We start from the raw sequence: 25136 nt of genomic DNA, 5'->3' as shown, positions 1-25136 counted from the left end.
CCCTTCGGTAACCACTATTATTGTTAGATAATCTTCGGCAAAATCACATAATCAATCTTTTGTCGACGCGTTTCGAACCAACTAGTGTGGTTCATCGTCAGGACAAGTTGAAGAACCAATCCAGCTTAGCGTGATTAAATAGAGTGTGCAGAGACTCCAACAGCTATAATGCTAACGGCTAATTTTGACCTAATGATCTTGGTTAAAATAGTTAATTAATATTTCGCAAAAAAGCTAAAATAGGTAAATAAAGGAATCCATTTGGTAATTTAAAATAAATAGGTATATTATTATTATTATCCTAAATATTAAGAGAATACCTATTTTAATTATTATATATATTAATTATTATATAACCAATCCGTCGCCATTAAATTCACGATGGAAAAAGAAGATAATGGTTGTCTTCCGTTCTTGGATGTTCTCATCTCTAAAAAGGTGGATGGTTCCTTTTCTCATCAGGTGTATAGAAAGAAGACGCATACTGAGCAATACTTGCATGCTTCTTCACACCATTTCCCTGCTCAGAAGTTTGGGGTTCTTAGCACGCTTGCCACCCGTGCTGTTAGAATTTCAGATGAGGAGAGCCTGGAAGCGGAGAAGGCTCACCTCCTAGAAGTCTTTGAGAAGAATGGTTACGATAGGCACCTCGGTCAAAGAGCCTTCCTCAGGGCCAAGAAGGAGCCTTCTATCCGAAAGGTTCCCAATGATCAGATCATGGGTGTGAACCTTCCTTACATCCAAGGAACCACGGACAGGATTGCGAGGATTCTGAGGAAGTATGATGTGCCCGCAACCTTTAGACCTCTCAATACTATCCGTGGATCCCTCAGGTCTGTGAAAGACCCGATTGACCCTAAGGACATGAAGGGCGTCTATGTCATTCCCTGTTCCTGTGGGACCCCTTATATTGGTGAGACTGGTCGCTCTATTAATCAGCGGATTAGCGAGCATTCGGCTGACTTAAGACATGGGAGGACCAAGTCCTCGGCCCTGGCTGAACATGCGGGAAAGACTATGCATCATGTATGTATAGAGGAGGCTCAAGTCATTGCCAAAATTGCGCAGTTTCACCATCGCAAATTTAGAGAGGCCCTGGAGATTGAGAAAAGGCCGAACAACCTTAATAGGGATGATGGCTGGAAGATTAGCAGTTGCTGGGTCCCAGCCCTGTCTTCCTAGCCTCCTCATCTCCTTTTTGTTAGGTCTTAGGGTTTCTGTCTTCCCCCTCCTTAATTTTTCTTTTGGCAGTTTTGTCCTATTATTATGGAGTGTTTGAGTCATTATTAGTTATGAATTAGTTTCGGGCTATTATTGTATTAACCGTACTTGTTTATGATACTATTGGGCATATTATAATTAGATTTGATTTTTTAATTTCAGTATTTATACATTTTAATTATTTCTATATTAACCTTAGAATTGAGTTTCCCTTTAACTAATATCTAAAAAACCCGTTTTAAACCTTATAAATAATAATAATAAATAATAATGACTTAGTTAACCTTAATAATTTTGAATTTTTTTTTTAATAAATATGATTTATTAATTATTAAGAAGATATAGATTTTTTAATAAACTTATATTATTTTATATAACTTATTATTTTGGACCATTTATTTAAATAATAAATATGATATATTATAAGAACAGAATAGTGAAGGTCTAACTTACCAAAGACCATTAAATAATTATCACACAATTATCTAGTATAACTAAATTCTAAAAATAATAGGGATTGATTACCTTTACGTGTATTTTATGTTGGAATAATAATTAAATATAGATGAATTAATATATATAATAATTAAAATAGGTATTCTCTTAATATTTAGGATAATAATAATAATATACCTATTTATTTTAAATTACCAAATGGATTCCTTTATTTACCTATTTTAGCTTTTTCGCGAAATATTAATTAACTATTTTAACCAAGATCATTAGGTCAAAATTAGCCGTTAGCATTATAGCTGTTGGAGTCTCTGCACACTCTATTTAATCACGCTAAGTTGGATTGGTTCTTCAACTTGTCCTGACGATGAACCACACTGGTTGGTTCGAAACGCGTCGACAAAAGATTGATTATGTGATTTTGCCGAAGATTATCTAACAATATTATGGATCACAAAAGTCTAAATTCCTTAATAACCACTATTATTATTAATAAATATTATTAACCCAAGCGACTAATTCGACAACCCACACGTTTGTGAACCCAAGGAATTAAAAATATAAAACCAAGCTATATAAACCCTTGGAAAAATATTATAAACCCAAAAAACTATAAATCAAAAGGATCAAAATAAAAAACCCAAAGGATTATAAACCCAAGGGAATAATACTAAACCCAATTGTTCGTGTTATAAACCCAAGACATAAATATTAAAACCCTTAAATAAATTGGTTTGACGAGAGTTCAACACAATGGATTTTGGAAAACATAAGCCTTTTTACAATGCAAAGGTTAGCTATGGTTGACTATGGCGAAAAACCTTTGGGACAAGCTTTTTCAGAATGAAAAATCAGACAATGGTTGACCATGGTTGAATTTTCTATTGAGACAATATTTTTCATTATGCGACATTGAACCATGGTTGACCATGGTTGAGAATGTCAAGTTGTACAAAGAGACAATCCTTCTCACAATAACAAAAGTTGGGTTTATAATCCTTTTGCATTTTAATACTAAAAACCCAAGGAATTATAAACCCAAGGGATTATAATCGAAAGGGAAATATAAACCCAAGGGGTTGATAAAAACCCCTTGGCTTTACAATATCAATCAATTGGGTTAGTAAATATGCAGTAAAGATATTACTACTATAGCATTATAAACCCAAGTGAATAATAATAAACCCAAGGGACAAAGATTATAAACCCAAGGTATATAAACCTCAAGATAAATATTATAAACCCTTAAATGAACATGTAAACCTTGAAATATTTACACAATCCTTCACATAATAACAAATGTTGGCTTGATAATACCTTGGGGTTAATAAACCCAAGGGGTTAATAATAATACCGTAGGTTTACAATATCAATCCCTTCGGTCACCAATATTATTATTAATAAATATTATTAACCCAAATGATTAATTCTACAACTCATACATTTTGTGTACCCAAGGAATTAATATTATAAAACCAAGCTATATAAACCCTTGGATAAATATTATAAACCCAAACAAATAATAACCCCAAGGGATCAAAATAAAAAACCGAAGGGATTATAAACCCAAGCGAATAACACTAAACCCAATGGATAAATATTATAAACCCAAGACACAAATATTAAAACCCTTAAATAAACATGTTTGACAAGAGTTCATCATGGTAGAATTTGGAATATAGAAGCCTTTTTACAATGCAAAGATCAACTATGGTTGACTACCTTTAGGACAATATTTGTTACAATGAGACATAAAACAATGCACTATAAGGAAAAAGGTCATTGGTGAGGGTCATTCATGTGACGGACCTTTAAGGTTCGTCACCAATGTCGCATATGGTGACAATCCTTAAAAATGTGTTGTTTTAAGTTCATATAGTGATGGTCCTTTAAGGTTTGTCACTAAAGCCATTTTTAGTGACACTTTTGGTGAGGGTTGTTAAATGCCTGTCATTAATTCTCTCTTTGGTGACACTTCTAGTGACGATCTTTTATTAGTCCTCACCAATGCTCTTTTTTGTTACTTTCGCTAACGATCAAAAAATGTTTGTCATCATTGATCATTCTAATGAATTTTTGATGACACGACGTGCATGCTACTATATTATTGTCAAAATAAAATGATTTAAGACCATTGTTGTGGAGTGTTTTTCATTATGTGTTTAAGGCCATAGTGGTTAGAGTCAATCAATTTGTTAAGAAGTAATTAATGTGTATCATTTCCCTCAAGTAACGAAAATATAATTTTCCTATGAGTCAACTTATGATTCATCTCTATTAAGTTTATTATCTAAAAAATTCCTTTTACATAAAGTTCCACTACTGTGTGTAGGAATTATATTATTTAATATATAATCAGACTCTGTCAAGTCTATTAATGAGAGAGACCTAGCACTCCTCAACACTCTAATTTTCACATCTTAACATGTTTTGGCACACACTAATATTCCTTGGCACCTTGCATGTATTGGAACGTCTTTGTACCTATAACATATTACCATGAATAGGACACCCAAGCACATGTTGGTAGGCCCTAGGATAGCATAGAACTCTCCTAACATGCGTTGGCATGTCCTGTAGTCCCTAGCATGCCCTGGAACACTTTGGCATGCATTAACATAGATTAGCACTTGGCACACATTGGCACTTGACATGTATTAGAACCTATTATTAGTGTGCCTAGCATGCCCCTTTTGAAAAAGATAAAGTCCTAACTTATTAACCCTCTTATGTGTTCATTTCCTTGCATTTTAACTTGGTTATTCTTTATGTTTCCTTGACACTCTTTGACACATGTTAGCATACCCTGGCACCTTACACATCCTAGCATACCTTAACATCTATCATGTCTTGGCATGTTTTAGCACTATTTGGCACATGTTAACACACATTCAAACTCCCTATCACACTCTGGCATGTCTTGACATGCATTGATATTCCATAACATGCCTTACCAATGCTTAGAATACCTTTTCACTCCCTCCTTGGCATATGAGGCACTCGTTGACACTCCATGAGAGACCCTCATATTGATTCACTTCCATGAATTTTGACCTAGTTCTCCATTGTGTTTCCTAGTACTCCCTGACACTCCTCGGTATGCATTAGCACTCTTCGACATGCCCTACTGTTACAAGTCTATTTGGGCACACCACTCCTGATGATCAAATCAGTGTAAACAAGGTCTATCAAACCCTAATTCAGTTGCTACATGCCCTAGACATGCCACTTCATTGAGTGCTTTCATCCATAAAAGTTTCCTAGTTTGAAACCTTGCTGAAATGCCTCCTTGGGAGACCAACGCAGCCTTGGTCAGGGGAAACTGCTCTGCATAGCAAGTAGGCCCTTTCAGACCTGCGTTGAATAGCACTTATGCCCACTTAAGCCTGCGCAGGGCGAGGATGAATGAAATTGGCATAGGATTCTGGGAATATTCCTTGATTCTAAAGAATTCTAAAAGGAACCCAGCTCCTATCGTATCAAGATGAGCGTCACTTAGGATAGCCTTGGATCATCTAATCCTCTATCCTCTCATCCCTTTGAACATGGAAACTAATCATCCAATTATGGAAAACCATTCAATGCCATATTAATGACAAAATCACTTGCATTCATCTATAAATTGGCCTCCCATCATAGAGCCAAGTGAGCCTGGATATTATAGAGAAATATCATTGGTTTAGAGACTTGAAATCATTGTCAAGTAATGTTATGTTGCTGGATTGATGTTTCTATTGGTGTGATGAGGGTTTGGACTAAGTTGGATGAGTGACACGAGATAAAACCATATTGGGTGTAACTTCTCCTTCAATCAATCAATAAAGTTGTTTGTTCCTTTTCCAATACTTTTGTCTATATCTATGATGAATGTATGTTCAAATGTTGTCGATTCCATTTTTTTACAATAAATAGATCATATGCTTTGAGTGTTGTCGTCTTCTATTTTTGTTGGCAAGTACCAATTGAGTGAATTCAGTTCGAGCGGGAGCAATGGGAGCAAATCAAAGGAGATCAAAGGAAGCGAAGGATCACAAGTAGGTTCCTTTATCTTATTTGTTTATTGTACGAAAACGTTAAACATCTTTACTTCACCTGTTCTCAGTGTAACTACCCACTTAGGGAAGATATACTTATATGTAGGTATAAGTTCCGTATCACAAATTAGCGACCATAATAGGGAAAGACCATCGTTCCTAGTAGTTATCCCTTGTCTTAGCATCCTAGTAGACTTTACTTGACTTCATTGATCTCTTTTCAGTCATTTTGAATCTTTTTTGGTAAAAAAATTTCCAATAGAATGCCTACTTTAGGAAATTTCTATTACGAGAGCACCCTTGGTCAAGGCACAGTTCTCTGCAGAGCACCCTTGGCTTAGAGACAGTGCTCTGCGATGCGTTGTCTCCCACTCTAGGCTACGTTGGTCCCTATCAAGCCAAAAAACCTATCTTTTGCTTGATTTTTTCCAAAGTTGCTTTTGATGCTGTTTGTTGAAGATCAATGTTTTTATTTGTCTCTGAAATCAGTTTACATTTCCTCTCCTAGCCATACTTTGACCTTGATTGTTTAATGTTTCTTAAGAGATTTCTTTATCATTATCAATTCATTGTCAAAGCTAGCTTACATTAATTACTCTTTACTTTTCTAAAAAAGAATTGTCGTAAAGTATCTGTTTCTTGTGAAACTCATTGATTGATCATTTGTGCATTCAATTTCTTTGTGTTCATATAAACATTAAAGGAATGAAAAGAAAAACATGCATAATGCATTTAGAATTTTGTGTGTGCTTGTAGGAATGGTATAGGGAAAGTTGCATTAGATGTGCTCTATGCTCTTTGTTTAGAGATTTTGATTGCTCTAACCCTTTTAGTTATGGTTTTCATTGTTTAAATCAAATGAAAAGAATATTTCTCATCATAGTTGCATTCTAGGAGTTTCAGAAACATCACAAAGTGAACCTGAAAGGAAAACTTTTAAACAATATCAACTAAAATTTATCTCAATTAACCTAATGGAGCATTGTAACTTAACGCATAACATTTAAAGTTCTAGGCTAGAGACATGTTTCTACATTGTTAAACATAGCAGCTGCTGCTAATGGTCTATGATACATTTCGAGTGTGATACCTCATTCCACGTACGTAAGTCTATCGTAGCTCATCCATGTACTTTCGAGTATATCGAGCGGTGTTATTGTATGAAAAGTATAAGGGAATGCTCTCACTATGCAGTTTCACATTAGACAACACTAACACGGATTGGGCCTCCACGTCCTTTCAGGTATATTTGCGAGGACTACATTATGTTGATATCCGTCCATAGGTAACGGAGTCGGCTGCCTTGTATATTGTGATACCCCGAAAACAACATTCGGGGAGATTACTTGCACGTATGTTAATTCCTTGGCTCCTCTGAGGTAGTATATTGCAGTTCATAGTTAGTTGGTAATTCTTTTGCCTAGATTACCCTCTTTTTGTTTATTTCTTTTTATAATAAAATCAATCAGCAATTATGGAAGAAAATCAACCTTTACCCCCTCGTTCGCGTAGGACAATGAGTAAACCACCTTTACCGCCTTAAGCTACACCTAGTCGGCGAAAGTGGTCTCGTTTAACTAGGTCAAGTACATCACAAGCTTCTGGTTCTTCATTTGATATACCAGAGACACCTATACCAATAGGTACTGCAATTCTAGTTACTCCTACTATTACTGATTTATCTACTACTGAAGTGCAACCTTTACAATTACCGGAGGACATTGAAAGTGAACTTAATGAAACCGTAACTGAAGTTGTCCAACAAGAAGTTAATCCTCAACCTAAAGTTGTTCAACAAGAAATTACTTCTGAACTTGAATTTGTTCAAGTGAAAGTTGATCCCGAACCTATCATAGTTCAACAAGAAGTTACTTCTGAACCAAAAGTTGTTCAAGAAGTTCATCTTGAACCCGTTGTTCTTTTACCAGAACAATTGGATCTCGAAGTTGAACATCTAGAAGTTGTTCCCATACAGGGAGACGAATGACCAGTTTATCCTTAGACATCTGTAACTATTGAGACTTCTCCTTTACCGCAGAGTCAAACACTAGAAATTTATTACGGACCTGATAGTGAAATCCTTCCAATCGGTTTGATTGCTATTGAAGAGGAATTTGAAGAAGAAACTTCACCTAGAACTCCAACTAGTTTTGGACCAGGGATTTATATTTATCTTTCTTTTCCTCAGTTAACTTATACTTCTCCTCTTGATCCTATTTACCTTCAAGCTCTCGTAGATTCATTAGGACATTTATTAGCTCATTTGACTATGTCTTAAACAACATCCCAAACTGTATCATCTGTTATAGCTGTGACAACATCTACTGTCACTACTTATTCGATGTTTACCACAAAACCTAAGTCACATCTATATGGTGGTCCATCTGTCCCACTGGGTTACCAATCATTATCTGGAACTCACTCCAGTGTTTCTTCTAGTCCATGGTATTCACCCATGTCGTCCACCGGAATTTTATCTGGTTCTTCACTGACAGATATTGAACAGTTTGATCCATCAAGTCAATATCAAACTGGTCCATCTGGTTACCAGCTAATGTATCCACTTAACACTGGATTACCTCCATATGGAGAACAATACACCCAATCTGCTTATTCTCCATACTCTGGGGGGCCACCATATGGCAGTATACTATCGCCTTTAGGTCCAACTTATTCTAGAATGACTGTTTGTCAATGGCAGCCTACAATCCTTGTTCAACCAAGGCTTGTGTATCCATCACAACCAATACAACCTATTTCATCCATACCTACTATGCCTGTCATTACGACTTTACCATAGTCACAAGCTCAATTGATTGTATCTCAACCTTTGCAAGCTGATCCTTCAACCTCTTACCCTAAAGTTTCAGGTCTACAGACTCAGTCTTCTTAGGTCGTTTTACAAAAATCGTTTGTGTCTGGATTCCAACAACCTCAGGCCAATTTACCATTAACTGGGATGACTCAGACTTATACTAGTCCAATTTATCCACAACCTAGTCAAACTTATACTGGTGGGCAACAATCATTGTATCAACAACTATGGTAGCCATAATACCAACAACAACAATTTGAACATTACCAAACTTATCCTAGACTTGGTCAACAAACCTATGTTGGGTTTGGTCAATAGCAAGCTTACCCAGGTTCTAGTCAACAAGCCTATGTTGGGTTTGGTCAACAACAAATTTATCCTGGTTCCCAACAACAATAACCTTATATTGGATATGCTCAACAAACCTACCCCTATCAAGGTTACCAGCAACCGATTCCTTATGTTTGTGTGCAAAGGCCTATTTCCCAGGCAATTCCATCTTACCTTGGTTACGCTCAACCTGGCCTAAACTGACAGTTTCCTTTTGCCGCAACACTTTAATTACCGGATTTAAATGGGCTTACCAATGATCCCATTCTTTATGTAGCTTGGTGGCTGATGATTCCACACAAATTGCATTCTGATATTCCTAAGTTCAATGGAAACCCTGGAGAAGATCCGTCTAATCATGTTATGACTTTTCATTTATGGCATTCATAGAACTCCCTAAATGATGATTTAGTAAGACTAGGTCTTTTCCAACGAATGCTCACTTGTCCGGCTGCAAAGTGGTATATCGAATTACCACGAGCTTCATTTGACAACTTCATAGCCTTAGCCACTACATTTTAAACCTATTTCCAGTTACCCATCAGATATGAAACTGGAACATAACTTTTGACCAAATTTAAACAGACCATTGCTACTCACATTTCTGACCATATTCATCAATGTCGTCGTTGTCATTGAATGGTCAAAACTTTTGTTCCTGATCAGATTTTAGCTGAGTGGTTTCCTTGTTGCCATATATCACCAAGGATGTGGCTAAAGGAGGAGTTGTTATTGAAGAGCAAGTAATTGCTCGTGCCTAATACTTAGACTTGATTTACACCCAATCTGGCATGCTCTATGATAAGATTCCAAATGCACCTAGACCAGCTTTTACTGTTCCACCACCTCCATCTAGTAAGGACTCTCATGCTGGTGATGATGTGATAGGTTCTTCAAGCACTCAAACAACAAGTAGACCATCTAGTCAAACACTTGCTATTTAAAATCAAACCTATAATACACTTGCTTCCGAAATAAATGTTGTGTCATCTGACAAAGGTAAAAATGAAAAGCAACCTGGAAGCAAGAAAAAGGGGAAAACCAAAAAGAAACAAAATTATCCCCCTCAAGAGAAATCATCTGATTCCTCTTCTTTGACTAGGAAACCTCGTTACCCATGTTTAATTTGTAATGAGTAGCACTTTACGCCTGACTGTCCTCACTGCTCTGAAGTCTCAAAACTTCTTAATACTTTTGGTACATCAGCTGTGTTGATAGACCCTTTTCCAAACCTAGAGACTCATTTGGTTGCTATAGATCATGCTTCCACTTCAGAAGTGCTCATGCTATCCACCACTAAGCCTAAGATTGATGTTTTGGTGACTACAAAAAGTAAATATTACGGTAATCCACCGTCATCGTCGAATAACCAAGCTACAAATCAACCCAATACTTTAACTTCGACTTCGTTTGATTCTAGTCCACCACCCATTACACTTGAGTTAACAATAAAACTACCAAAGGGAGTTGTTCATAAATTTACATTCAACCCTCGAGCTCGAGCAGCGCAAAATTATAACATAGTAGAAGATTTGGCTCAGTCACCTTCTACTATGTCAATGCATGAAGTGCTTCAAAATTGTCCCTCTGAAAAGCATGCTTTATTGTCAGCAATTGGTGGAATTGATCCAACGAATTCCAATCTCGTAATTTTCAACCATACGGGTTATACGCCACAATTACTAGCACATTTAGCATCCTTGATCCAAGTAAAGTCTTTGAGTCACCTCATTCACCAAACCATTGTTAATGAAGGTGCATCTACTTGTATCATGTCAATGAATTGTTGGAAAACACTTGGCTCACTGCTTGTATCACGATCACCTACAACGTTAAAAGCTTTTGACGGTCACACATATACACCTTGTGGAATTTTAAGTAACCTGCAAATAGAACTAGGGGAAAAACTGTAATTGTTGAAGTTGAGGTCATTGATGTACCCCTTGACTACAACATTTTACTAGGAAGACTACGGGTTTACGCTATGGCTGTTGTGGTTTCAACATACTTTCATATGATCACTTTCCCTCATAAAGGCATAATCACAGTGATTGATCAACTTGCCTTCTTCACCTCTAGTTCACAGGCAACTGGAAGCGTTCCGTTAGTTCATGAACCTCTATTATCTCTTAAAAACATTGGAGTAGGTCTCTTCAAATATTCTTCCCTAATGGGCACCTTTTCACTACCTTCACCATCAAAAACGGCGGAAGTTGCAAAAGTTTAGACCTATAACATGATATCTTCCACTTCATCTGACTTAGGGAAGATTTCCAATAATTTCAAAGTTGATATGCATAATGAAACCATGCCGCTATGCCTAATTGAGCTTGAATAACAATCTTTCTTCTTGGCTTGTGCAGCAAATCCAAATCCATCATCACCGATTGTATGGGTTGATCATTCGTTAGAATATGGTACTTCCTCTGATCCTTTTTCACGTACATTTTTTACTGATGAAGGAATCATCCAATTAATGATGACAGAAGAAGAACCATGGGCATATTATCATCATATATCCCATCTTCCAAATCAAATATAAGATATTCCAAATGAACTAAATCACCCTTTCCTTTCAAATTCTGTATTTATAGACACAATCAATTCCGAATGAAACTTATCCAGTATTGAAGAAACCATTTCTATCGATATTTCGACCAAACTTGGAATTGTAGAAACATTCATGTTGGCAAATATTGATCTCCATCAGAACTTGAAACTTACCATGCTCTTTTTCGTGAATTCCGCAATATAGTTGCTTGGTCATATGAGGAAATGTCAGGTATTGATTCTAGTATAGTTGAACACGAGATTAAAATGTATCCTAATGTCAAGCTAGTACGACAGTTCCTCCATCCTGTCCATCCGAAGAAGGTTGCTGCCATAAAAGTAGAAGTTGAAAAACTTTTACATGCTGGTTTCATATACCCCATTCCTCTTACCGATTGGGTTTCCCATCTTGTTCCTGTCATGAAGAAACAAGGAACAATACGAGTGTGTGTTGATTATAGGGATGTTAATCATGCTTGTCCCAAAGACAACTATCCCACTCCCTTTATTGACCAGATAATTGATGAATGTCCTAGATGTGAAATATTCTCATTTATGGATGGATTTTTTGGCTATAATCAGATCAATATGCGATGAGAAGACCAAACTAAAACTGCTTTTATTTGTCCCTAGGGCACATTCGATATAGGAAACTCCCTTTTGGTTTGAAGAACGTTGGGGAAACTTTTCACAGGGCAATGAATTATGCTTTCCACGACATCAAACACATCATTCAACCTTATCTAGATGATTTACCTACTCATTCACAGAAACGGGCTGATCACCTGCAACATTTGAGAGCCATATTTTTACGGTGTCGAAACTATAAAATTCGACTCAATCCACATAAATGTGTGGTTTTTGTTTGTTTTGGTCATTTGCTTAGTTTTGTAGTGTCCAAAGAAGGAATTTGAATCGACCCCCTGAAGGTTACGACAATTCTTGATCTGCCTCCAACTTCAAATTTACTTCAATTACAGAGACTCCAAGGGAAGGCTAACTTTCGAAGGAGATTCATTCCCAAATATGACAAAATTGCTAAAGGATTCACTCGTCTTTTGAAAAAAGGAACTCGCTTCCATTGGGATCAGGTTGCGTAAGCTTCCTTTGATGATCTCAAAGATAACCTGATCTGAACGTCATTAATGTATTCCCCTAATTATTAGAACGACTATTTCATGTATCTCGCCACTGTAGATACAACCATTGCTATGGTTTTAGTCCAAGAATAAGATGGGATTGAACATCCAATCTATTATTTGAGTCATAATCTCAATGATACAGAATTTAAGTATTCTTACATAGATAAGCTAGCTCTGGCTTCCGTTCGAGCTTTACAGAGATTTCGCCATTATATCCTGCTTTGAAAGACCACTGTCATTTTGGATTGCAACCCTATGAAATACATCTTGTCACGTCAATTGCTAAGGGAGAAATATTCAAAATGGATCATCATGTTGCAGGAATTTGATTTGGAATTCATCAAATCCAAGTCAAAGAAATCTCTAGTTTTTTTTGAGCTTATTTACGACCTTCCCTTTACCGTCATCGACTCAACAATGGAACCATCAATTCCAGATGAGTCTCTGTTTCTAATTTCTTCATCTGACCCATGGTATGAAGATATACTAATCTATCTCCAAACCCAAACTTTCTGGTCTGATACCTCTCACTTGCAATAGTGATGTATTCGATATCAAGCCAAATACTATATGATCATTGGCGACACCCTTTACTGTCACGGTATCGATATGATTCTTCGTAGGTGCCAAACACATGAGGAGGTCAGGAAGTTCTAAACGATTACCATTCTAGTGCTTGTGGTGGACATTTATCAAGTTATGCTACCGCACAGAAAATTATTCATGCTGGTTACTTCTGGCCTACCATATTTAACGATTGCATTACTGTTGTCAGAAATTGTCATGCATGCCAGATTTTTTACCATAAAACTCGACTACCACCTGCACCACTACATCCTATTGTCATTGTTGGACCATTTTCAAAATGGGGCATTGATTTCATGACATGTAACCCTCACTCGATTGTGGGGCATGGGTATATTATTGTTGTCGTTGAATATTTTACGAAATGGGCCGAGGCGATGCCTACATTAAACAATAGTGGTGAGACAACTGCACTTTTTTTCTTCAACCATGTGGTTGCACGGTTTGGTGTACCACAAGCTATAGTTACAGATCATGGTTCACATTTTTGCAATCACATGATGACTGAATTAACTGCCAAGTTAGGACTCTCACATGATAGTTCTACTCCTTATTATCCACAGGCTAATGGAAAAGTTGAAGCCATCAACAAAGTCCTTAAGCGAATGCTTCAATGAATGATAGGAGTTCACAAACGAAACTGGCATTTGATCCTGTACTCAGCTTTATGGGCTTACCAAACCTCGGTAAGAAACACAACTGGATTCACACCTTTCCAATTGGTGTATGGTCTTGAGGCAATATTGCCAATACAATGTGAGATTTCATCACTAAAACTTGCAATTGACTTGTTATCTGACACTTTTGATGAGGAAGCACGTTTCTTAGAACTCATCCATCTAGATGAATCACGTCGTGAAGCCGCATTGGCCAGTGAAGGACATAAGAAATGAATTAAGGCACAATATGACCGCACTTTCAAGCCTCACATTTTCTCAGAAGCAGACCTAGTCTTGCTTTATGATCAAGAAGCCGATAAATTAGGAGCAGGAAAATTTGAACCACTATGGATGGGCCCCTACATTGTCAAGCGTGTTTTGGCAAAAGGCGCTTACGAGTTGGTTGATTATGATGGAATACCATTGTCGCAGCCCCGAAATGGGTTGTATCTTAAACGTTAATATGCTTGATTGTGCTTAATAAAAACATGGTATATATGCTTTGATTACGTGTGTGTGTCACGGTGTGACTTTTAGAGTGTTTATGTGGCTAGTAATCCGATTTGCATTTATTGTAGATGTCAGAATCTTTGGAACCATTTGTTGCTTATGCCGATGGTGCTAGTCATGGTATGCAAAACCTATCCTCTGCAGCATGGGCCATATTCACTCCAAGTGGCGATTTAGTAAGTTTTCAGGGGATTTGTATCAGTCATTCTACAAAAAATATTGCTGAGTATAGCACATTGATCAAACCCCTCTCTGATTCCATTTCACTTGGCATTCGCCGAATCATCATTAGGCTAGACTCACAACTTGTCGTACTACAACTTACGAATGTTTATACCATCTGAAATCCAACTATTCATCATATGTTCCTTAGAGCTCATCTCTTGGAAAGACATTTTGATTACATTCAATATCAACACATTTCCAGGAACTTTAACACATTGACCAATTCTTTATCGAATTACATGTTAAACAGATATTTATGACATATGTAAAGAGTAAATTTTCAATTCACATCAACAGTTCAATAGGACTACATATAACCATACAAAAACATTGAATGTAAAATAGATAGATGTTCATAGTTTTTACAAAAATTTGTTTCCAAGACATGTTGGTCATCTGACCTCAAAACCTCAAAATCCGTACAATAAATCATCCTAAGTAGATCTAATGATGCTCATGATAACAGGTACTTCTTGAGCTATCATGAGCAACAAACTCATCCAATGACTAGGTACACAAATAGTATGGCATTGTAGTCTCATCAGTAACTCCTCAATTCGAACATCTGGTATACCGAGGGTTAACCCCTCTATATGATCCTTCAACTCCACTAGTGTCTCAATCAAATCTAAATCCTAGAGAACTGCTCTGCCAACATTTCTCCTGTTGGTTCACCCACCTCTTGTTGATGACCCATTGGTCAAACGGTGCCAACATCTATATACATGAGAGTATTTTTAGTTTAGTATTGGAAACATAAAAATAACACAAAAACATGTAAAAACTCAAAAAATCAAAAATACATGGTCAAAACAATTTACCTATAGCACCCCATTGAGCACCCACTGGAAATCTCAAATCTGAATCTCCACGAAAATCCATCCCTGCATAGGGATGCTCCTCAATGACAAGATGTTGTCAATAGAGCCAACTGAAGAATGCAGTAGAAAATGAGATTGATGACTGACCAGCATGTCTAGCCATCAACTCTACCCATCCCTACATCCGTGGATATCTAGGACCAACTAAACTCAGTGTCACATGCTAAGGTTGGATCAATGGAATTCTCTCCAAAGTAAAAGCGATCAAGATCGATCGATAGTTGAAATTTTTTGTCTTACCATTTTTTACTTTAGTCATTTGCTTTTTCATCAAAGAGAGTACTACCTCGCACCAATTGAACATAGTTGGCTCAAGAAACTCAAGCACATACTGCATGTATGATCTATTCGCAACATGAAGTGTCACGCTACCCGCCAACTTTGTGATAGTAAATAGGATTGTTCGGAAAGGTAAATCACGAACATCCCTGATGTTTATCTTTCCATATTTGCTAGGTTGTGTGCCTAGCAGGTAAAATTGTCGAATGTAGTCCCTCACTGATTCACCCCCACAGGTAGAACCTGAAAGAGAAATGGGGGCACCGATTATTTACAATCCTGTGAGAAAGTAAATATCATCAATGAATATAGGGAACACTTTGTCCCCTATGTGAAAAACATGTTCCGCTGGATCCCATAAATGGACCAAGAACTGCAATAGTTCTAATTGTTGACTCATCCCAGATAACCTGAAATATTTGAGTAACCCACAATATCTGAGGGCCTCAACAGTACCAGGATCATTTAGCAACCATATCTTGTTCTTCATGTTCCCTTTCATGCCATGTGATAGCCATTTTGATCCGATCAAAGTCTGAAATCACACCATAGGCTTAGTTAAGGTCCATTTCATGCAAAAAACGGAGGAGATTTTTGGTAAGGATGATGAATCAAAACTCTAAACTATGCCCAATGCACCCCTGGTCTGTAGACAATGCGCTGCAGAGCAATTTCCCTTCTGTTTGACTATTTTGCAGCACAGTTTTCGATACATGAGGGTGCATTGATCCCAAGGCATGGTATATTTACCCTAGGGACCCCAAAACCCTAAAAATTTTGCCTGTAATTGAAAAAAATTACATTAAATGAAAGAGAATAGGTAGATCTCCTACCTGGTCCTGACAGCACGAAGAACGATCCACAGAATCTCTTGAAATCAGCTACTGAGGTTTGAGGTAAAAATCTAGTCCAGAGTACAAAAGTGAATGGTAGATATAAAACGGTGAAATGACTTGGTAAATTCTTTTTTATGGTTATTTCATGTTCATTAAATGAATAAACTATAGTTTTTACCTATTTTTACCAATGAAATAGGTATGTTTAATCCGTTTGGTGGTTCTTTGAGTAGGTTTACAACTGACATGGTGAATTTGACGCGCATGATCGTAAAATGTACTTTTGACCACATAGCATACTTTTATCTCTTTTTCGAGCTCTGTTAAACATCGAATAAGTAACCCCCCTAGAGTCCTCTTTCATCTCTTTTCAAACTCTCAAAATATGAAAAGATTGTCATGTGCTTGTCCTTTTAAGCTTGTAAACAGATTGGAAATGACATCTACTCAATATAAGTTTAACCTTTTTCCGAACTGAGATAGATTACTTACAAAAAATGAATACATTGATCAAACATGGTAAATAGGTTCTCTCTTGTATTATTTTACGCTTTTTCAGACTTGAGAGAAAAATTTACGAAAAAAAACTTGTGGAGTTTTCTTTTTGTCCCTTTTTCAAACTCTCTAAACATGAAAAGGACTGAGTTCTCATTGTCGTTAATCTCGTTAAAACATCAAAAAGTGACAAACTTGTCTGTGATGACAAGACCGAGTTTCACCTTTGCTAGACTCATTAAAACATCACATAGTGATGGATTCACTCGAAGGGTGGAATTATACTTCAAGCATATGTTATCCTCCTCAATCTTGTTAAAAAATAAAGAGGTATTGGTTGGCAATGATTAGGGAAAATGGGAAAAGGGATAAATCACTTTATGGTAGCAAGTCACTCTTGAACATGACACTTCCACTTCATCTTTGTGACTATTTGGGTTGGGTTATTTTCTTGATGGTTGTCATACCTATGGTCTATCACACCATCCATCACTTTGGTATTGGGTTTATGCTGCCAATTCATTCAGTGTCGCTGACATGTTCAAGAGAAGTCACTCAGTAAACTTCATTCTTTGCAATACTCAAAAACCTTCATTTTCATGACCGCCATTCCTGAACATTGTGTCGTCAGTCACATTATGTCTTCAAAATCATTACATTTGTTTCGTGTTGTTGATGGGGGATACATCAAGACCCTCCTGCGACAAGTCGCTTCTTGTCAACATCAACACATTATCCAGGAAATTGACTTAGAAACAACCTTCCAATACCTTGAGGCTTGCATACATCAATGGAAATTTTCTTGCTTTCGGCGATAGGTTGACATCACAAGCCTTCGACCGAAATACTTTGTATGGTGTTCAACATCAAAACATCTATTCACACCATGCAGAATGTGTTGTAGTACCTTGGGAATCATTATCATTATCGGTGATTTCTCTCGTGTTTGTTAACAACTTACATCATTGGCTAGTAATCAGACGGTGTCTTCCCATGTTCGACTTCATATCACATTTTCACATGGTTAGACTCATACTTAAGCAAACGGTTGGACGAGATAGAATACCCTGGACCTAGTTTCATCCATCCGGGCTGCGATTTGAGGAGAGTACTAAATCATCTGTACAATGACTTTACACAGATGGTCATCTTATCATGGATCTATATCTGTAGACAACTATATGATTTATGTACATGTAATGAAAAGTTTATAAGTTGAGTATGGGTATGCCTTCCCTCAGAAATTCGTGAAAAATTCAAAAATATCATGATATTATTTATTGTAATTGGTGCAGGTAATCATCTGCTTTAGATCCTCCTCATAAAATCATAAAGGATATCAAACAATGTAAACTTTGAAACGGGAACTGATACTGTTACCCGTTTTGTAGAGATAGCAAAAAAGTGACCCGATTTTGAAAAGGGGTGATGCAGAACACACATGTTTTTTTTAGAGCATAGTTTTTGGCACTTTAATTTTTTCAAATTCTTGTTATGTACATTGCGTTTTAGAATGGTAGTGATTTTCATGCCGATTTAAAAAGTGGTTATTCTGCATCAGACCCTTTTTTTAAAAAGCCTGTTTTCTAGACTTTAACTTTTCTAATGTATGAAATGTAAATAATTATTTTGTAAATTTAATAATTTTGGAAGTGGTCTTCTTCTTCATAGTTTTTTGTTTTTTTTTTTTTTTTTTTTTTTTTTTGTAGTGAGGTTTTTATTGATTTGCATATTTAAAGAAGAAGGTCGATATTTTTCATTTTCGATATTTTACATATTTATACATCGTTAATTAAATTTTCAATCCAAATGAAATAATTCTCTCTAAAAAACAAATAAAAAATTATATATAAAAAAAGACAAAAATAAAAAATAAAAAATGTTAAAAAAAATATCTTATAAACCATCAAACAATTTGGAAATAAAAAACAAAATTAATATAGATATATATAAGTCAGTAAAAATTGAGGGAAAAAAAAACATGAGCAAAAACTAGGGAAAAAAAAAAAAATATATATATATATATATATATATATATAAAATAGTAAAATTAATATTTAAAAAAAAATGTTAAAAAAATTATCTCACAAACCATAAAAGGATTTGGAAAACAAAAAAAAACACAAAATTAAAATATATATATTAAGTAAGTAAAAATAGAGAAAAAAAAAAACATTAGAAAAAATCGGGAAAAAAAAATTAAAAACAAACTAGTTTAAAAAAAAAATAGAAATTAATGAAAAAAATTTAAAAACTAATAAAATTAATATTAAAAAAAAAAAAAAAAAAAACCAAAAAAAATGTGTATTTTTTATTAAAAAAATAAAATAAAATGTAATTATTTTTTATTAAACATAGATATTTTGTTTAAAAAAAGATCAAATTGTTTTTTTTTTTTTTTAAACAATCTCTTTTATTATTAAAAACAAATTTTACTTTTATTTCTATTTTTTATTTAAAAATAAAATTATCCAACAGATCTTTTATATTTAAAAAAAAAAAAAAAAAAAAACCTATATTTTATATTAAAAAAAAAAATTACATTAAACCTTTTTTTAAACAATTAAAAAAAAAAAAAAAAAAAATTAAATTTTTTTTTTTATAATTTTTTTTTTTTAACTATTATTTTTTGTTACAATTAAGAATAGTTTTTTTTTAAACCATTTTATTTTTTATTTTTTTTTTTTAATTTTAAAAATTATTAAAAAAAAAAATTAAAAATTTTAAAAATGAAATCAGTATTTTTTTTTTAATTAAAAATTTTAAAATTTAAAATTTTAAAAATTTAAAATTTTAAAAATTAAATAAAATTTTAAAAATTAAAAATTTTAAAAAATGAATATCATTTTTTTTTTTTTTTTAAATTAAAATTTTTAAAATTTAAAATTTTTAAAATTAAATGTTTTTTTTTTAATTAAAAAAAATAAAAAATTTGGCGCCGCCCGTGGTGGCACTGCCGAGGGCGGAGGGCCTGCGCAGGCTGCTCCGACCCCGGCAGCGCCATCACGGGCGGCTGGGGGGCGGGCCCTCGATTATGGAAATCGAGGGCCCGCGCCCTGGCCGCCCGTGGTGGCGCTGCTGGGGGCAGAGGGGCCTGCGCGCAGGCCCTCCGCCCCCGGCAGCGCCACCACCGGCGGCCAGGGGGCGGGCCGTCGAGGGCCCACCCCCCGGCCGCTCGTGGTGGCGCTGCCGGGGGCGGAGGGGCCTGCGCGGAGGCCCCCCACCCCCGACAACGCCACCACGGGGCAGGCCCTCCGCCCCCGGCGGCCGGGGGGCGCCAATTTTTTTTTTTTTTTTACAATTAATAAAAAAAACAATTTAATTTTTAAAATTTTAAAATTTTTAATTTTTAATTTAAAAAATAAAAAATAAAAAACGATATTAATTTTTTAAAATTTTTAATTTTTAAAATTTTATTTAACTTTTTATATTTAAAATTTTTTAAATTTAAAATTTTTAAAACTTTTAATTAAAAAAAAAAAAAAAAAAAAACCGATTTCATTTTTAACATTTTTAATTTTTTTTTAATAATTTTTAAAATTTTAAATAAAAAAAAAAATTAAAATGGTTTAAAAAAAATTGTTAAAAAAAAAAATAATTTTCATTTTTCTTTTTTTTAAACATTGTTAAAAAAAAAAAATTAATGTAAATTTTTTTTTTAAATATAAAATATTGGTTTATTTTTTTTTAATATAAAAGATCTGTTGAATAATTTTATTTTTAAATAAAAAATAGAAATAAAAGTAAAATTTGTTTTTAATAATAAAAAACGTTTAAAAAAAAAAAAAAAATTTGATTTTTTTTTTTAACAAAATATCTATGTTTAATAAAAATTAATTACATTTTTTTTTTAATAAAAAATACATTTTTTTTTTTGTTTTTTTTTTTTTAATTTGAATTTTTTTTTAATATTAATTTTATTAGTTTTTAAATTTTATTCATTAATTTCTATTTTTTTTTTTAAACTAGTTTGTTTTTTTTTTTTTTTTTTCCCAGTTTTTTCTAATGTTTTTTTTTTAATTTCTCTATTTTTACTTACTTAATATATATATATATATATATATATATATATATATAGATATATATTAATTTTGTTTTTTTGTCTTCCAAATTCTTTTATGGTTTGTGAGATAATTTTTTTAACATTTTTTGTTTTTTAATTTTTGTCTTTTATATATATTTTTATATTTGTTTTTTAAGTAATCAACATTTTAATCTTAATTTTAGTAGCTTTTAATTTTCTATTATTTTTTTAAATTTAGTTTGTTTTTAATTTTAATTTTTAATTTTTTTGTTTTTTGTTTTCTTGTTTTTCTGTTTGTATTTTATTTTTATTTTTTTTCTACTTTCACCCACTTAATTTTTTGTTTCTTTTAAATGTTTTTTTTTTTTTTTTTTTTTTTCATATATATTTTATTTTGCCAATTTTTTTTGGTTTACAAGATTACTCATTTTTTTCCCCATTTTTAAAATTTTTTTTTTTTACTATTTAATTGTTTATAATTTTTATTTTTTTTATTTTTTATTTTTTAGTTTTTTAGTTCTTATCATTAATTTCGTTCTTTTTACATTTTATGATTGATTTTTTTTTTTTTCATTTTTTTTTTGTTTTATATTTTTCTTTTAATAGATATTTTAATCTATGTTTTGTTTTTTTTGGTTTTTTTTTTGTGTGTTTTTTCATTGTTTTAATTTTTTTTATTTGTTTTTTAATTTTATGTTTTCATTATTTTTTTAAATTTAATGTTTTTTCGGGGTCATGATAAAATATTTCATGCCATTATTTCGAGATGTTGAAATTTAACTTTTGAAAAAAAAAAAAGTCTTCTTCCAGAATCAACCCTTTTCATTTTGAGGGTGTTTTTTGGATAATTTTTGCGCAAAAAATTGGTTTTCACCGCCATTTTTAAAACATGTTGAAAATTTACCCAAGAAAAGAAAAGGTGTTATTCCAGCATCAACACTTTTCACTTTTAGCACTGTTTTTGATGTTTTTTCGGGGTTTTTTGGCCAGAGTTCCCGTTTTGAGTTTATAGTTCCCGTTTCAAAGTTTATTGTTATCACTCAACATTATCATTTTTGACTTCATGCTTTAGGGGGTAGTTGTTACAGGTCTATTTTGGTGCATCACTCCTGATGAAGATCAGTGTAAATAGGGTCTATCAAACCTTAATTCAGTTCCTACATGCCCTAGACATGGCACTTCATTGAGTTTTTTCATCCATAAAAGTTTCCTATTTTGAAACCCTGCTGAAATGCCTCCTTGGGACACCAATGCAGCCTTGGTCAGGGGAAACTTCTCTGCATAGCAGGTAGGCCCATTCAAACCTGTGCTGCATAGCACTTAGGCCCACTTAAGCCTACGCTAGGTGAGGATGAGCGAAATTGGCATTGGATTATGGGAATATTCCTTGATTCTAGAGCATTCTAGAAGGAACCTAGCTCCTATCCTATCAATATGAGCTCGACTTAGGATAGCCTTGGATCATTTAATCCTCTATCCTCTCATCCCTTTGAACATGGAAAAAAATCATCCAATTACAAAAAACCATTCAATGCCATATTAATGACCAAACCACTTGCATTCATCTATAAATTGGCCTCCCATCATAGAGCCAAGTGAGATTGGATATTATAGAGAAATATTGTTGGTTTAGAGACTTGAAATCATTGTCAAGTAATGTTATGTTGCTGGATTTATGTTGCCATTGGTGTGATGAGGGTTTGGACTAAGCTGGATGAGTGACATGGGATCGAACCACATTGGGTGTAACTTCTCCTTCTATCAATCAATAAAGTTGTTTGTTCCTTTTCCAATACTTTTGTCTATATCTATGATGAATGTATGTTCAAATGTTGTTGATTCCATTTGTTTACAATAAATAGATCATATTCTTTGAGTGTTGTCGTCTTCTATTTCTGTTGGCAGGTACCAATTGAGTGAATTCAGTTTGAGTGGGAGTGACGGGAGAAACTCAAAGGAGATCAAAGGAAGCGAAGGATCACAAGTAGGTTCCTTTATCTTATTTTTTTACTGTAGGAAAATGTTAAACATATTTACTTCAATTGTTCTAAGTGTAACTACCCACTTAGAGAAGATATACTTATCCATAGGTATAAATTCCGTATAACACCTACCACTTCATAACATGTGTATCACTCCCTAACACACATTGACACTTAGCACGTGTTGGAACTTGGCAAGTCTTAGCATGTCTAGCATTCGTTGAGATGCCTTGGTATGCTTTCGCATGGTGTAATATAAAATTTATTTGAGATCAACTATTGGAAAGTAGATGAGAAGTAACAGAGGAATATTTAGCACTTAGAATGCAATAACACTTCACACTTGGCACCTATTGGCACCTAGTGTTGGTGTGACTATCATTACGCTCTTGGAAAAGGTAAATTGTTGGCTTATCAACCTTATTATGTGTTCCTTTCCTTTTAGTTTAACTTGTTTCTCCTTTTTGTTTCCTTGATAGCCCTTGACACGTATTACGACACCTTTTCACATCTTGGAATGCCTTAGCACTCGACACATCTTAGCATATTTAACATGCCTTCATACTATCTAGCACATGTTAGCATTCCCTAGCATGCCTTGGCACTCACACCCTCACAACTAGCCTTAAATTTTTTCATGACCTGGGAACTCAATCAAGTGCTTAGCTACTGCAGTTCATGTGGCATTGGCCTGCTTCAAACTTAATAACTTGACCAATTGCACATATTACAACTAGATTGTGCCTTGTTCACCTAAGAACCTCCTATAAATCATATTAGGCCACCCATGTCCAAGATCAAATTGTCCCACTTAAGAACTTACCAAGACAAGGATCACATCTAGCTATGGCCATAAAACAACTAATCCAGATAGCTTACAGAGACAATATTTGACATGTATGTCCAGTTCATATAAACAATAGAGCATTAACTAAGAGTTTGCAAGAACCACAAGATGCACAAGACACACATGATATAAGTTGGCACAAGGCGAGTGCCCCAAAACTTATACCCAACAATGTACAATATGAAATGGCCTAAAATAGTTTAAAACATGAGCATTAGGCCAAAATGTGCCACATGTCATATAAAAATAATAGCTAAAGGAAAAACAGTTTTGTGCCTAGCAAAAAGTCTCCCTTTGTCTAAAACTACTCTGTCGAGCCCCTTATTACAACTGCAGTATTGCCTCACCTAAATCCTATTATGAACTTCTCCTAACACACTTTATCCTTGGCACACTTGAAATCACTGACACTCCTTGGCACACACTCTTATTTGTTCATTGCCATGCATTTTGACCTAGTTCTCTCTTGTGATGCCTTGGAACTCCTTAACACTCCTCGACATGCATTAATATTGTTCGACATGTGTTACCGCACCTTTTAATTCCTTGTCATGCCTTGAACCTCCCTAACTATCATTCCCTCACAACTACCCTTACTTAATTTTCAACTTGAGAACCCAACCAAGTCCTCGCTTGACTACAAAAGCTTGAACAAGTTATGATTACTATAAATAGACTATGTTGTTGAATTGTGTAGCTTGGGAGGTACTCCAAAAGCCTAGTGAGATGGGTTTGTGTGAGTTTGGCCATAAAAGGCTTTGTGGGAAAAGAACCCAAGCGAAGGGGTTTTGGACCCAAGAAGGGGTTTAAAATCTAAAATAAAGTTAAAAAGGAAAATTAATATTTCCTAAGGTCTATGTGGATAAAAATTAAAAGTTCTAGAGGGTTCCTAAGAGGCCTAGCTAGGAAAATATATTTAAGGATGAATTACTATGAATGCAAGAACATCAAGTGAGAAGGAGCTCATTTGATCAAGGAGGCTAGGAGACATGTCGTCCTAACGTAGGCCATGTTAGAGGGTTGAATAAGGGTTTCTAAAGGGAGGCCATGATTATCCACTAAGAGAAATATCATCATGTGAGAGTTCACAAGAATACCGCATATCTAATTGGGTTTGAGGTAGGAAGTAGGATGGAATATTGTTGGTTCTCTTATGATAGATCGAGCTCAAGAGAGGCAACTCATGAGAATTTGTGCATGTTATTTTAGTGGTGTTTTTGTGTGAAGGCCACATCAAATTCTGAAACGGCAGAGAGGGTTGAGACCTT

This window comes from Pinus tabuliformis, chromosome 2_2 (genome assembly GCF_031772625.1).
Source record: "Pinus tabuliformis cultivar Carrire ecotype Pingquan chromosome 2_2, CPIR1, whole genome shotgun sequence".
In the NCBI taxonomy this organism is placed as follows: Eukaryota; Viridiplantae; Streptophyta; class Pinopsida; order Pinales; family Pinaceae; genus Pinus; species Pinus tabuliformis.
The sequence above is the reverse complement of the archived record's forward strand: the minus strand, read 5'-3'. Positions refer to the sequence as shown.